At 42.5% G+C, this 17,099-nt stretch overlaps 1 pseudogene; it reads left to right on the top strand.

The window, feature by feature from the left end:
* Window positions 1-17,099, top strand: part of LOC114277958 (wall-associated receptor kinase 2-like) — an 81,242-nt pseudogene that overhangs the window by 21,687 nt on the left and 42,456 nt on the right.

Genomic DNA, 17,099 nt, shown 5'->3' with positions numbered 1-17,099 from the left:
ATTACATGTAATTTCAAGCCAAGGGCTTAATGTGTAAACGAGTTAGAATTCTTTGTTGTAACCAAGTATTAACTTGGAAAGCTGTAAGCCCGTAGGGCATTTTGTTTTGATGTTAACATGTAATGCATATGTAATAGACTCTGATGGATATAAGAATGTGGTTAGTTTATATATCAACGCTTGTCTTATTTAATGGGTTTATTGTTATTATTTTGAGGGCGTTACAACTTGGTATCAGAGCGTACCGGGTTCGAATACTTTGGGTACGTGGGAAGTGATTAGGATCACAATGGGTTTGTCTCGCTTGATAGAGACGTAGAAGTAGTACCATATGCTATGTGTTTATTTGATAACATGCTTATGTGACTATGTGGGTATGGGATTTAATTTCTAGGATGTTGATTGGATCCTTGAGTTTCTGGGAGTCTTGTTGGAAAAGCACTTGATCAATGCTGTTTCTAACCGGAACTCTAGTAACGTCTCGGGACTATCATTATCCGGAAATGAAGTTCGTAAGTGCTTATGTGTTTATGTGCTTATGTGGAGTGAATTACAGTTGTCCATGTATTAGGACGTGAGTGATTAGTTTCGGCACACCTATGAATGTGCTAATGTTCTGTGTTGCCTTTATTAGGATGTCAGGACGAGGAAGAGGTGCTAGGCGTGGTAGACCTGCGAGGCAGGAAGTACCGTTACCGGGTGAGATTCCGGCAGTACAGGAGGGAGTTGGGCAGGCCAATGTGGCCGAGCCAGTAGGTCAGCAGGCTATGGGTGCCTTGGCCAGAGAGATAGCAGGAGCTTTAGGTATTCTTAGAGCTGGGAATCAGGCAGCTGAGACAGGGCCTTCCTTCTTGAAGAGGGAGTTCTTCCGGTGTAATCCGGATGAGTTTATCGGGGATCCTAAAGAGCCGCTTAAGGCAGATGAATGGCTCGAACAGACAACGAAGACGTTTGAGATGCTTGGCATCGAGGACGGAGCACTGAAAGTGACCTTGGCATCCTTTCAACTGAAGGGAGATGCGGGTCAATGGTGGAAGTACGAGAAAGCTCGTGTTGGTGGTACTTGGGAGGCATTTGTGAATGCTTTTCAGGAGAGGTTCTTATCAGCAGCAGCTAGGGAGAAGCTGAGGGATCAGTTTAGCCGGCTTAATCAGCAGGGCTTGTCAGTGGCCGAGTTTGAGGCTACTTTTACCAGTCTGTCTAGGTTTGCACCTGAACTGGTGGCGTCTGAGGAACGCCGTTGCTATGAGTTTGAGCGGAAGTTGAGGCGGGGCCTCAAGTTGAGAGTTGGTGGGTCTTATATTCGAGAGTATAGACACCTGGTAGATGCTGCAGCTCATATGGAGCTTATGATGCAGGAGGAGGATGAGGGTCAGAGAGGCTCCAAGAGGAGCCAGGATAGTCAGAATGATGGCGGGAGGCAGAGGGGTTCTAACCCTCAGCAGTCTCAGGGTGCAGTCTCTAGATCGACCTTTCCAGTGCCTAGTGTAGGCTCGGGGAGAGGCAGTCAGGGAGAATTCACCTGTTACAAGTGTGGCCAGCTGGGTCACAAGGTATCTGTTTGCCCGCAGAAGGGTGGGGGTCAGAAAGCTGCTTTTTCTTCAGCTAGACCGCCGAGTCAGAGTTTGGGCAGGGGGCAGCTCTTGATTTGTTATCAGTGTGGACAACCTGGGCACATGAAGAGGTTTTGCCCACAGTTGAGTGCCACTTCGGGAGCGTCTGGTTCTAGGCAGACGCAGGGTTTTCAGCCAGCTCAGTCTGTGCAGGCCTCGAGGGCCAATCCGGGAGCTTCGTCATCCCAGTCTGTGCAGCAGTCTTTTGCTCCGAGAGGTGAGCAGGTAGACCAGGGGCCTACGGGGCGCGTGTATGCTGTTACCGCGCAGGATTTAGTACCGGCTCCATCAGTAGTGAGAGGTACTTTTCTGTTTTGCAACTCAGTTGCTAATGTGTTGATAGACACGGGTGCATCTCATTCTTTTGTATCTGCTGCATTTGCATCTGTTTTGGAATTGGAGTTAGCACAGTTAGCATCTCCTATTTGTGTGGTATCGCCTTTGGGCGGTGAGTTGATCCTGAAACAGGGTGTTAGAGGATGTGATATAGAGGTCGCCGATTATAGGCTTCCTTTTCCGTTTGTTGTCATGCCCATGAAGGGTTTTGATGTTATTTTGGGTATGGACTGGTTATCGTCATACCGGGCTGTTATTGATTGCTACCGCCAGAGGGTCACGTTATGTACCTTGAGCGGGGAGTGGTTCCATTTCTTGGGAGACCGGGTTGGTAGTGTTTTGCCACCGGGGTATGATTCGCGAGGGCGAAGTGAGCTTAGTAGTCTACTTGCTAGCTGTGAGAGTGGTGAGAGTGGTGAGACCCAGCATGTATTGCCGAGGGTGGTTTGTGAGTATTCGGATGTTTTTCCCGAAGATCTTGTTAGTTTGCCACCTCACCGAGAGATAGAGTTCTCTATTGATTTAGTGCCTGGTACGGCGCCGATTTCTATGGCACCTTACCGTTTTGCACCAGCAGAGTTGGTTGAGTTGAAAGTTCAGCTCCAGGAATTGCTCGAGAAGGGCTTTGTTCGCCCTAGTGTTTCACCGTGGGGAGCACCGGCACTCTTTGTTAAAAAGAAAGATGGTGCCTTGAGATTGTGTATAGACTACCGGAAGTTGAATCGGGCTACGGTTAAGAATAAGTACCCTATGCCCCGTATAGATGATTTGTTTGACCAGTTGAAGGGTTCCCGTTGTTTCTCTAAGATAGACTTGAGATCGGGTTACCATCAGTTGAGGGTCAGGGAGGAAGATGTTCCTAAGACGGCATTCCGTACGCGGTATGGCCATTATGAGTTTCTGGTGATGCCATTTGGGCTTACCAATGCACCGGCAGTCTTTATGGACTTGATGAACCGGATTTTCCGGGAGTTCTTAGACCGCTTTGTGGTTGTTTTCGTGGACGATATCCTTATCTATTCGTCTTCTAAGGAGGAGCACGAGGAACACTTGAGAGTGGTGCTTGAGTTACTTAGAGCCCATAGGCTGTATGCCAAGTTTGGGAAGTGTGAGTTCTGGCTGGGGGAAGTCAAGTTCTTAGGCCATGTGGTATCCGGGGAAGGGGTGTCTGTTGATACATCCAAGGTTGAGGCAGTGCAAGATTGGGCACAGCCTAAGAGTGTGTTTGAGATCCGCAGTTTTCTGGGATTAGCTGGGTATTACCGTCGGTTTGTGAAAGATTTCTCCAGGTTAGCGTCACCGTTGACTAGACTGACTCGGAAGGGAGTCAAGTTTGTGTGGAGTGAGACTTGTGAAAAGTCGTTCCAAGAGTTGAAAGTTAGATTGACCACCGCTCCGGTATTGATTATTCCGGAGAGAGGGTTGGGTTATGCGGTTTATTGTGATGCTTCACGAGAGGGTTTGGGTTGTGTGTTGATGCAAGAGGGGAAAGTGGTAGCTTATGGCTCACGTCAGTTAAAAATACACGAGAAGAATTACCCCACACATGACCTAGAGTTAGCAGCTGTGATCTTTGCCTTGAAAATCTGGAGGCACTACCTTTATGGTGAGAGATTCGAGGTATTCTCGGATCATAAGAGTTTGAAGTATCTGTTTACACAGAGAGACTTGAATCTGAGGCAGAGGAGATGGATGGAGTTCATCGAGGATTATGATTTTGAGTTGCATTATCATCCGGGAAAGGCCAATGTTGTGGCCGATGCCCTTAGTAGGAAAACCATTAGTGATGTAGCTTGTATAGCCATCCGGGAATGGAAGATGTTGGGGGCACTTGGCGAGTTTGATTTGCTACTGGGCGAATCTGTTGAGGCTGCGGCCTTGTTTTCTGTTGTTGCGCAGCCTACACTTGTGATTAGAGTGTTAGAGGCACAGAGAGGTGACCTTGAGGTAGAATCCATCCGAGAAAAGATCTCCAGTGGGAAAGTTGAGAAGGGTTTGACGGTATATCCCGACCTGAGTGTGAGATACCGAGACCGTTTGTTTGTACCGGAGGCTTGCCGTGAGGAAGTACTCCGAGAGTTTCACCATTCGCGCCTTGCGGTGCATCCGGGAGGTACTAAGATGTATCAGGATTTGGGTCGCCAGTTTTGGTGGCGGGGTATGAAAAGAGATGTAGCTGTTTTCGTATCGAAGTGCCTTACTTGCCAGCAAGTGAAGGCCGAGCATCAGAGGCCAGCGGGTTTGTTGCAACCCTTGCCTATTGCCGAGTGGAAGTGGGAGCATGTCACTATGGACTTCATTGTAGGTCTTCCGAGGACTCAGCGGGGTAGTGATGCTATTTGGGTGGTTGTAGACCGGTTGACTAAGTCGGCGCACTTTATTCCTATGCGCGTGAGAGATTCGGTAGATCATCTTGCCGATTTGTATATTCGGGACGTAGTGAGATTGCACGGGGTCCCAGTGACGATCGTCTCAGATAGAGATCCTCGTTTTACTGCTAGGTTGTGGCAGAGTTTGCAGAGTGCCTTGGGCACTAAGTTGACCTTTAGTACGGCTTATCATCCTCAGACTGACGGGCAGTCCGAGCGTACTATTCAGATCCTCGAGGATATGCTTCGGGGTTGTGTCCTGGACTTCGGTGGGACGTGGGAGAGGCACTTGCCATTGGTAGAGTTTGCCTACAACAACAGTTTTCAGTCTAGCATCGGTATGGCACCGTTTGAGGCCTTGTATGGCCGACCGTGTAGGTCTCCAGTTTGTTGGGCCGAGGTGGGTGATGCACCTTTGTTGGGTCCGGAGTTGGTTAGGGAGACGACGGAGAAAGTTGAGCTTATCCGTAGGAGGCTTGTTACAGCCCAGAGTCGACAAAAGAGTTATGCCGACCGTAGGAGGAGGCCTTTGGCGTTTGAGGTAGGTGATCATGTCTTTCTGAAGATATCACCTAGGCGAGGCCTGATGAGGTTTGGGAAGAGTGGGAAGTTATCCCCTCGGTTTATTGGTCCTTTTGAGATCCTTGAGAGGATTGGTGAGGTTGCTTATCGATTGGCCTTACCACCGCAGTTGTCCGGGGTACATGACGTGTTTCATGTGAGTATGCTTCGGAAATATGAGCCAGATCCATCACATGTGTTGGATTGGACTGATTTAGAGGTAGATGAGGATGCCTCGTATGAGGAGAGACCGGTTCGGGTCTTGGATAGGCGGGATCAGGTCCTGCGTGGCAAGACCATTCCTTTGGTGAAAGTCTTGTGGAAACATCACGGAGTGGAGGAAGCCACTTGGGAACGTGAGTTGGAAGTCCGAGAGAAATATCCGGACTTGTTTGTTGATATGTAATCTTGTATTTAAATTTTACATTTTGTTAAACTTAAGAACTTTTATATATGTCTTAAGTTGTGAAACATTGAAAATGTTTTAGTTGTTGGAAGTATGTTTGGAACTTGCCTCATATGGAAGTTGAATGTGACACTATATGTGTTGAATATAATGTTGAAATTGGAAAGATAGTGCATAATGTTGATGCATGTTGAAAATACATATGTTGTTTACATATTGTGATATGTCTCTTGTTAAAGGGATGGGATGACCGGTAATGGGTCGAATTGTTGAATGTTAAAATATAACATTGTTTAAAATGGAAGAAAACTTGTTTTTGAAAAACTTGTGTTTAATTTCGGGGGCGAAATTCTTTAAGGGGGGGAGGTTATAGCGATCCCAGGTTTACCCTTGTTGTATAGTGATCCGGACATGTGTCCGTAGATGTTGGTAGTTGTTTATTATCTTGTTTACATCCTTTCTTACTTTGTATGTGAGTTATAGGATGTGTTGAGCGGGTTTGTTACAGGTTGGTTGAGTTTAGAAACCAAAACTAGTTGCCCAGATTTTTGGCCTGTACGCTCGAGCGGAGGTGTTGGCGCTCGAGCGTAGATTACGTCCATCCAGTATCTTGTTGTGCAGTGTTGTGAGCTCGAGCGTAGGGTTGGGAGCTCGAGCGGAGGCCTGGTTCTGCTAAAGTGCTGGGCGAGTGCATTCTGCGCTCGAGCGGGAGGTTGGCCGCTCGAGCGGAAGTCTGTGAGTGGACGCTCGAGCGGGGTGTTTTACGCTCGAGCGGAAGACTGGGTTTAAGACCCGAAGTTGTGACTTTCCAAATCACTTTTTGCTTTCTCTTCTCTCTCTTACTTTTCCAAAAACACCATTGTTGAGCCTCTCACTCTAGATACTACCTTCTCTCTAGGTTTTGATCTAGTAGGAGTGATTTACTCACCTTTGGCCTTTACAAAAAAGTTGTTGATCGTCGAGGGCTTCATTTTAATATGAAAATCTCGGGTTTTGGAGCACGTTGGGTTTTGTCGTCTTCTCCTTTGGGACTCCGAATTTGAGGTAGGGATAACCTACTCCTCTCTATGGGTTTTGTCTTTAAATTTTGGTATTTTGAGATGTTGGGCTTGGTTGGGTAATTTTGTGAAAGTTTGGGGCTTTTGTGTAATTTTACAAAGGTTGGGGTTTCATTCATAATAAACCTAGATGCATGTTTGGCATGAAGAAAATGGAATGATTGTTGAATCATTGATGAAAATGGGACCTAAGGGTTGAAATGGTAATTATGGAAAATGGCCTAATTACCTTGTTTAATTAATTGGGATAATTAATTGATGAGAAATGAGGAAATGAAATGTTGATTGAATATCCATTTGTGCATTTATTTTCTGTTTTAGAAATAACTGCTTTGGGCTATCGGTGGAGGATAGTCGTGATTGTTGTAGACAATGTATGTTGATTAGGCAAACTGAGACTAATCAATGGAATGTGTTATGGAACTTGACAGTTGCTAGAATACATTGATTGTTTGTATTGTGTGATTGTATATAGAACCAATGTGTTTATATGCGTTATGTGTAGAGGAGGAGATAGGGGATGTACTCCGCGGTTTAGGGGAAGATAGGGGATGGACCTCTAAACCGGTTAGGTATTTGGAGGAGATAGGGGATGTACTCCGTAGACAGAGCTCATATGCTTGTCTAGAGAAGTGAAGATAGAGCTCATATGCTTATCTTTGTGAAGTGAAGTGTGGATACAGCTTGTATGCTTATCTGTGGATATTGTTGATATACATATCTGTTGTGAAGTGTGGATACAGCTTGTATGCTTATCTGTGGATATTGTTGATATACATATCTGTTGAGAATGTGGATATAGCTTTTATGCTTATCTGAATGTGAGATATAGTTTTTATACATATCTGTGGAAATGATGATAGAGCTAGCATGCTTATCTGTTGAAAAAGGGAAAATGAAAAGTAATTGGGACTTGTAAGTCGTTAACATAAATATGTAATTTATGTGATTGAATCAGTGTTGACCAACTATCAATTGCTAATGTTTTAGTCATTGTCCATGGTTGGTTTAGTGTATTTCTACTGGGCTGTGGCTCACCCTATACGGGAATATCATTTTCAGGTACAGGAAGCATGCCACCCCCAAGGACATAGCTGGGAGGCTAGTGGCGGACATAGCTTTGTCGTTTTACTGTTGATGTATTACATGTAATTTCAAGCCAAGGGCTTAATGTGTAAACGAGTTAGAATTCTTTGTTGTAACCAAGTATTAACTTGGAAAGCTGTAAGCCCGTAGGGCATTTTGTTTTGATGTTAACATGTAATGCATATGTAATAGACTCTGATGGATATAAGAATGTGGTTAGTTTATATATCAACGCTTGTCTTATTTAATGGGTTTATTGTTATTATTTTGAGGGCGTTACATGATCACCCTCAAGTTGTGGAGTATGTTGTTGAAATCTCAGCATAAAAGTTCAAGTTTTAGTTTTGGTGAAGTTTTGGGTGGTAACAAAATAAACTCTTTATTTGATCAAAGTTTAGACCTCTCTCTAAAATATTTTCACTCAATTAGAATAAAATAAACTCTTTCTTTGATCAAAGTTTAGACCTCTCTCTCATCAAAAATTTTCACCACAATTGGAATAAAATAAACTCTTTCTTTGATCAAAGTTTAGACCCCTCTCTCATCAAATATTTTCACCACCTCTCATAGTTCTAATGGTCTTCTATATATAGGCCAAAAACCAAGACCCTTTCATGTTCTAAAGAGCCAATTTTGAAAGGCCAATTTTGAAGAGCCAAAACCTATCTATGTTTTGAAAGGCCAATTGTGAATAGTCAAAACCCATCCATTTGTTTGAAAGGCCAATTGTGAATAGTCAAAATCCATTTAGTTTTTTTGAAAGGCCAATTATGAATAGTCAAAATCCATTTAGTTTTTTGAAAGGCCAATTGTGAATAGTAAAAAGCCATTTAGTTTTTTTGAAAGGCCAATTATGAATAATCAAAATCCATTTAGTTTTTTTGAAAGGCCTATTGTTTCAAACTGCTAAATTTCCTAGACAAGAGAGAAGAAAGGACAAATAAATAATAAATAAATAAATAAAAAATACTAATACTAATAATAATAATAATAATAATAATAATAATAATAATAATAATAAATAAAAATAAAGATAAAGATTTTTGAATAGGTCTCAACTAATTTGGCCAAAACAGGTGTAAAATTGGGATTGAAGCTTAAATCTGATTTTTTTTGCTGAGAAATTCATAAAATAGCACATTATAATTTTCATAATTGGGTGTTCAAAAGAAAGCGTACAAGTCTTAGGGCTGGTCAAAATGGGGTGTCTACAGTTGTCCCTCTTTGACAAAGTTCGAAGTCATTTCATGACATGAGTGAATGTCAAAGCTCGAAGCGACCCTTTTGACAAGGCCGTAAGACTTGGGCAAACAAACAAGATGCAATACAAGTGGTTAAACTAGAAGGTTGCTTACGTATCCCTTTGCAAGGAATCAAACCTGCGTAGTTCAAGGGCAACATGCAAAATGACATGCTCAAAATGCGGTTTGAAAGTTGGACTTACATGCTTCGCGAAGCCAGTTGTTTGAAAATTCATGATTATGCAATGCAATGCAATGTCATGGAATGATGATAAAGATATGAAGATGACAACATGAGAGGCAAGCTTCGTGCAAATGATATAAAACATAACAGGGGGTGCATCATATTAAATGTGCCACAAGATTACATACAAATGTGACACAAAACAAATGATAGGTGAACTCAAAATCCAAATGTGTCTTACGCGAGAAGAGAAAATAATGAACTCGAAATCCAAATGTGTTTCACGCAGAAGGAGGTATAGTGGTGTAACCAATAGATGTTCCTAGCTGTATTTCATACGAAGACGAGGAAGGTAAACAACAAAACCTAGCACATTCCATGTGAAAGGAACAAAGGTGGTGAAACCAACAGCGTACCTAACCGTATCTCATACAGAAAGGGAGAAAGTTTTAATCGGGTAAACATCAAATCCTAATACGTTTCACATGAAAGGAACAAATGTGGTATAACCAACAGACATACCTAACCGTATCTCATACGGAAAAGGAGAAAGTTTTAATCGGGTAAACATCAAATCCTAACACGTTTCACGTGAAAGGTGCAAATTTAGTGTTACCAATAGACGTACCTAACCGTATCTCATGCGGAAAGGGGGAAGGTTTTAACCAGGTAAACATCAAATCCTAATACGTTTCACGTGAAAGGTGCAAAGGTGGTGTAATCAATAGAAATACCTCTCACGTGAAAGGTGCAAAGGTGGTGTAACCAACAGACGTACCTAACTGTATCTCATACGAAAAGGGGGAAGGTTTTAACCAGGTAAACATCAAATCCTAACACGTTTCACCTGAAAGGTGCAAAGGTGGTGTAACCAACAGATGTACCTAATTGTATCTCATGCAGAAATCGGGAAGGTTTTAACCAGGTAAACATCAAATCCTAACACGTTTCACATCAAAGGTGAAAAGGTGGTGTAACCAACAAACGTACCTAACCGTATCTCATATGGAAAAATGGAAGGTTTTAACCAGGTAAACATCAAATCTTAACACGTTTCACGTGAAAGGTGCAAAGGTGGTGTAACCAACAGACGTACCTAACCGTATCTCATATGGAAAGGGGGAAGGTTTTAACCAGGTAAACATCAAATCCTAACACGTTTCACATGAAAGGTACAAAGGTGGTGTAACCAACAGACGTACCTAAGTATCTCATACGGAAAGGGGGAAGGTTTTAACCAGGTAAATATTAAATCCTAACACATTTCATGTGAAAGGTGCAAAGGTGGTGTAACCAACAGATGTACCTAACTGTATCTCATACGAAAATGGGGAAAGTTTTAACTAGGTAAACATTAAATCCTAACACGTTTCACGTGAAAGGTGCAAAGGTGGTGTAACCAACAAACGTACCTAACAGTATCTCATACGGAAAAGGGAAAGGTTTTAATCAAGTAAACATCAAATACTAACATGTTTCACGTGAAAGGTACAAGGTAATTGTACACATCCCATTTTTGACCGTCCTCAAGACTTGGATGTCATCGTTTGAGCACTCGATGATCATCCATGCTCGTGTTTGTTTTGAGTTCCCGGAGGTCTCTGCTGCACACCTTGCCTCAGGATCTCTCAATTTGTCTATTTTGTGCTTAGTTATGGACCAAGGACTTGTGTTTTTGCTTCTGAGGGAAGGGGGTGGCTTGTTGGCTATCCCTACAACCCATCAGCCAAGGCATGGTGCCATCGGCCTTGTTTTCTTGCTATCGGCCATAAGTGTTGGCCGATCGGCACTCTTTTTCGTCGATCAGCCATATTTTCTGGCCGAGGCCTTTCCATCTGCTTTTTGCAAATATTTTATGCCAGCTGTGACAGTTGGTAGACACAATTCTCATCCTCCATACACATTGAATCAAGACTCAAGCTTGTTCAACAAGCTTGAGAATTGAAATTCTATAAGAAAGGAGGACCCTCTCCCTTTCCAAAGGTTCTGAGAATCTGATATACAAGTTCTATATCTCTCTCTCTATATATATATTTTACCTCTCTCTCTCTCCTTTTGCTCTTGTTTGTGCCCAAAAGTGTAAATTCTTCACACTATTGCACACAAACACCTATTAGAACACCATCATTTGGTTGTTGAGGTCCTTGGGAGTTGGTTTTAGTGTTCTTGGACTGGTTTTGATCAGAGGAGAGTGGTGGAGTTGTGTTCTTGAAGGTGTTCTTCAAGGGTGAGATTCTAGCTTTTAATCCCCTATTTTGGCTTAAGCTTTTAAACCTACTTGCATATTGTTTTAAACTTAACTCTAAACTGTAAAAAGTTCTAATTTTGTACGCTTGTGATGATTGTTTAAGGTCACTTTTGTGTTGGGGGTTGCCTACCCCCTCTTAGGCCTTGTTTGGCCTTGTTTTGTGCCTTCCCTTTTAAGCTTTGGAACCCTCTTGTTTTGACCTTCTCACCACTAAAAATCCTCAGAGGTGGTTTTGGAGTCTTGCATAGGAGAGGGACACCCCTCTGTCCTTGTGTCTCATATGCTAGTATAAATGGCTCATAATGGTAGCATGTTTGCTTAGCATGTTTTGGTCCCATTTCAGCAACTTTTTGGTGTTATTTTGCCATACTATACCTCTGTTTTAAGTTGGTTTAATAGCCTCTTGCATGCACCATGCACTTGTAGTGCAATCCTCTCATTTGCCTTAACATGCATCATGGATTTGGACCATCATTCTTGCATATTTTGGCTCAACTCAAAGGATCTTTTAGCCTTGTTTTACCATGCTCTAGCTCTGATTTGCATTGTCTTGGTCATGCATGCATTGTTTTGTATAGCCATGGTTCAATCTAGCTTGTTGGCTTTGAGTGTCCAAGTCACTAGCATGCATTACTTGGACCATTCATGATTTGGCATCATTTCATATGTGATTTCAGTCCATGTAATGTGGTCATACACTTGCATCTTTCACTCATTTGATGCTTTGTAAGTTTGGAGTTTTGTGCCTTAAGAATGGACCATTGTGCATGCCATCATACTTAGGCTTTTGGAATGCCATCTCAGTGGGTTTTTGGGCTTATTTTGACATGCCATAACTCTGATTTTTATTGGTTAAGTCATGCCATGTTTAGTTTTAATAGGTGTAGTGCAATCATCCTTTTTAGCCTTGTATGCATCATGTTTTGTGCTCACCTTTCTAGCATGTTTTGGCCTCATGCCTCGCATGTTTTAAACTCAATTTGGCATCCTTTAGGACTGTTTTGGTTGCCCTTGGCCCTTTGGGACTTGCTTTGTATGGCCTTGGTACAAGCTCCTTGGTTGGCCTTGAGCTTTGAGCCTCATGCATGCTATACTTGTGATTATATGTGTGATTTGGCATCATTCTTGACATCATTTCAGAGCATGTAGTGTTGTCACACTTGCATGCTTTTCACTCTTTAAGTGTGCTTAAGAGTTGCATCTTTATGCCTTAGTCCTTGAGCCAATTGGCATGCATGCTTATCTTGCCTTTTCATGCTTTTCATGCCATCATTTTAGCACTATTGGCCACTGATTTAGGCATGGCTGACGTCTGCCCATTTTTGTTTAAGTCCATCTTTGCATGTTGTTGCATGCTTGTCACATTACATGTTGTTGCATGCTTGTTAGTTTGCATCTTGTTGCATGCTAGTCCAGCTTTGCATGTTGTTGCATGCTTATCCATCTTGCATGTTGTTGCATACTTGTTAGATTGCATGTTGTCACATGCTTGTTGTTGGCATTGTTGTTGCATGATTATTACATTACATGTTTGCATTTTGCATGCTTGGTACATTGCATGTTTGCATGTCTAGGTTGCATTGCATTTTGCATACTTGTTACATTACATTTGGCATACTTATGTTGCATTGCATAACATCCCCATGTTGCATGCATTGCATTGTGTTTGGTTTGGGTGTTAAACCACACACGAGGAATGAGGGACGTTTCATACTTGAAGTGATGAAACGTGCCTCAATTCTCGGTCGCCGACACTCTTGATACAACATGATAGAGTGTGAGGCATTCATGTGTTTTTATGCATTCATCCCATATTGATTTGTGCAATTCAGCCTCTTTGGCCATCATGCATCGATATGAGTGATTGATGGCTCGAGAGTCGAGCACTACACTCCTTTGAGTTTCAAACATGACAAGGGGTGTAGTTGCACAACATTTTCTTGCAAATGTATTGGCATGCCCTTGTTTGTACTCTGCTGCAGCAAAAGGGGCAGTCCGCAGGAAAAGATTGCCGATCGGCTATCTGGTGTGCCGATCGGCTAACAATGTTTGGCCAATAGCCAATGACCCTTATCCTTTGGCCGATGGCCATACCATTTGGCCAATGGCCTCTCAGCATGTCCATGAGGTGGTTCAGAAGCATCACAGAGATTTGTACAGTTTTCAGAGGTGCAGAACAGTGCAAACAGAGGCATCATGAGGCATGGCAACGGATTTCTGAGCGAAGACCAACCGAGCATGCGTCTCTTCATCGCCCGCGAGGCCATTTCAGTATTCATGATTAGTTCGTGTAATTTAATCATTTAATTGGTTTTGTAATATTCATTTAGCTTAGTGTAGCTATTTGTTTCAATTTGGATTGTAATAATTAATTAGCTTGTTAGTTAATTAGTTTTGGTGTTGCAATAACTAGTCTAAGTAGATTATTAGATTAGTTACATAGTATAGCGTAGTTAGCTTAGCATATTCATTCAAACCCTCCGTCGAGAGGGCGAATTTTGTAATAAGTGTGCGTGAGTGTGTGAATGTCTTCCAACCCCACGTCTTTCTCTTTTTTACTTAACCGCTTACGATGGTTAGTTCTAGGTCATGTTTTGATTAGCATCCTTATGCTTTGCATGTTTGCTTACATTCATTCGTATTGCATGCACCAGGCTTGGCGTATCATGCAAACCGCATTGTATTTCAGTACATTTACTTGAATATGTGTTCAACGGCATGTTATCAAGTTACATCTCACATGACATCTTAGAATAGCCGAGCCTATTTTAGTGGCATTTTTGCATGTGTTGCATTAGCCATCTTAAACATAAACTAGAATCATGCATGATTTCTAACATAGCTTTTGTTTTGGCTTGGAGTACACTGTAAATGTTTATGCTTTAGCATCTTGCATGAGTGTGAGTGTTGCCATGATAGCATGCTTGCCATGAGGCTAACTGCTTAAGTGTGTAACTGCCTGAATGCCTGTGGGTGAAGGTTGGATTACTTGAATTGAAACAATTCATTGAAATGCGTATTTTTTAAGTCCACTTGAGAGTGGCAAAATCATGTTTTCTAAGCCCACTTGAGAGTGACGAAATCCGCGTCTTAGCCTACTTGCGAGTAGCACCTTCAAGCCATTTTTCAAACAAGCAAACATGAGTTGTTTTGTTCCAATTTAGGCAACCTAGTCTATACTTGTATGCTGTGCGCATCACGTAGTAAGATCAGCTAATTAACAGGAATAAGAACACATGTGTTTTCAAAAACAATATATCATGTTAGTAAATGCCGATCTTTGATCGGGGGAGCGGGGGTGCTCATTTCATGACCTTCCCCTCTTGTACCCAAGTTCCCGAGCCGAGGTAACTTTGGTGATGACGGACACGTGGCCTTAGGCACGAGTCAGGGTTTCCTAAATTTTCCAAAATAAAACATTTAGGTGGCGACTCTGTATCTGGCAAAGCAATCCATGTTTGGCACTTCTTTATTAAAATTAGTTTTCCAAAAATGATTTGCCGGATTTGGACTCTTTGGTGATTTATCAATCTTGCACTGCACTTTGCAAGATTAGATTCAGAACCGTGACATTGAGTCCAAACTGTAGTAGCTAATGAACAAAACGGATTTCGCGCCTTCGTGCGCGGAGCCAGGACGTTCGGGCACGCCTATAGTTTCTGGCGACTCTACTGGGGATTTAGAGAACTTGACTCGAACTCATGATATCTTGTTTTGATTACACTGATGTGTCTCTTAGCATTGCATGTGCATTGGTGCGCCTAGGACATCGTGTTTGCCGTATGCTATGCTTGAACGGTTTGCCAGAGGCCCACTTTGAGAAGCGTGCCATAAGGCTAATCGGTCGCGGGCTCTGCCACGACGGGAACACAAACCTCAGTTTTTACTGGGGCACCCTCTTTGACCATTCGACCTAGTGCATATCGAAAACTGTAGTGACCATTCCAAGCTAGGACAAGTTGCTTACCCGATTATAGGTTGTTTGAAATCGCCACATGTGTAGTGAAACCCTAGCTCCTGACAATAGGACAGGGAAATCCTCCCCCTCCATAGGGGTGTTTTGGCTCTCACTTGCTTGTTATGTGCTTTTAGAGTTGGCCTCTACAGGAATGCATGTATCAGTTTGCAAGTCTGGGTATCAGGCTTGCGGGCATCAATATCAGTATTTAGGGAATTAGTTTTACCTGTGGGTATCAGATTCAGATTTGGGGCAGTGATTTGGGAACAGTGATCAGTGGTTGAGAACAGTTCTTTCAACTTGTGTTTGCCAACTGTGTGTTGTCTTTATTTAAGCTGTTATGTTGTCCATTTTTCTGTTCATTTTTTCCTTATTATGCTTTATTTATCTTTTTGCAAGGTAGTTTAGCACCATCGCATCCGATCAGACAGATATTGTCACAGCCCAAACCCGGCCCTATGGGTTTAGCACCGTAACCGGCCAGTAATCTGAGATTACCGAAGGCCTGCTTAATAATAGTATAGTAAAACAGAGTACAGGGCCTGGCGGAAGCCAATACAGTAATTAAACAATGCCCAATGAGCTGTGACAGTCTGTATGCAAAAAGACTTTTCATACATTCATACATAAACGGTACAGAACAGTATGCACAATATTTACAATCATTCAGACTAGGGACTTAATCCCTGCATAATAGTACGGTAAACATTCAGTCTATACAGAACAGTAAGACGGTGCAGAAGGGGGAATCTAAAACACCCCTAAGCCTTGGCAAAATAGGCTTGGAACCTCGCAGTGAGGCACAAAAGGCTGGCTTGACAAAACTGGAGTAACCCTGACGCTCCTAGCCACGGTCCGGTGCTTGAACACCTACATATATATATGAGCAGTGAGCTAAAGCCCAGTGAATAACATAATGCGTAAAGAGGTTAAGAATGAATGTCCTTACCGTATGAAAACAGTTCATTTAAACAGTATTTCAATTGTTCAGTCAGTACAGTCATATGTGGTACACCCATTAGCATAACAGTACAGTAAACAGTAGGTCTTAAAAGACTGAGCAGTAAATGATGGCCATCAGTCAGTAACAGTAGTGGTTCCAACGAGGGAACCGACAGAGAATTCTTTCACAGTAACAGTAAACAGTAGGTGCTAAGGATGCCACAATACAGTTCAGAATACAGGACATACATTCATTCAATTAACAGTATTCAATTCAGAAACAGTACAATTCAGTCGTTCAGAAGATAATCATTTTTGAACATATCTTTACACAATCGTTACTCACAGAGTTTGGGCTACAGTATGCTAGAGCGTGTCTCCCCAGTCGCCAACCCTACACAGTTAACAGATTGAACACACTCTAAGCTACACAGTTGGAAAAGATAATAACTTAATCCCTAATGCCTCGGTGTGTTCTACATCTATATCCTCAATAAGATGTCTTAAACTAGGCCTAGGAATGCCTAGAATGGGATGAGGATGCAAAGATGCACTTTTAAAAGCATTTTCAGAATTTTCAGAAAACAGATTCCCGCTCGAGCGCAGGTTTCCCCGCTCGAGCGGTCATGAAACAAAGGTACACGCTCGAGCGTAAACTTTCCTGCTCGAGCGTACTGTAAAAGTACTGGATAGGTGAAATCTCCGCTCGACGGACGCTCGATGTCCGCTCGAGCTTGAGACATATGACTCCGCTCGAGCGGACTGTAAAACAGTGCAGAGAAATATTGGATGCTCGGATTCCACGCTCGAGCGCCACTTTCCCCGCTCGAGCGAAAGTGCAAAATCTGGGAATTCCAGATTGCACCTCCAAGCTCAAAACCAAGTTCAAATGCATCAAAACCAATCCTCTTGGGCCCATTTTTCTGGAAAACCTTTATAAACACATAGAATAACATGGTTCAAAGCTCAATTTGAGGAATCAAGGCCCAAGGGTGTTTAATTCAAATCAATTTCAAATCAATTTCAAGAACACTATGTACATGCAAACATGCATGAATTCAAACCAATTTAAAGCTTCAATTTGATGCTCTAAAGAG

Source organism: Camellia sinensis, chromosome 12, assembly GCF_055761805.1.
Source record: "Camellia sinensis isolate YWXY chromosome 12, ASM5576180v1, whole genome shotgun sequence".
Taxonomy (NCBI): Eukaryota; Viridiplantae; Streptophyta; class Magnoliopsida; order Ericales; family Theaceae; genus Camellia; species Camellia sinensis.
This window is presented reverse-complemented; position numbering and strand designations above follow the sequence as displayed.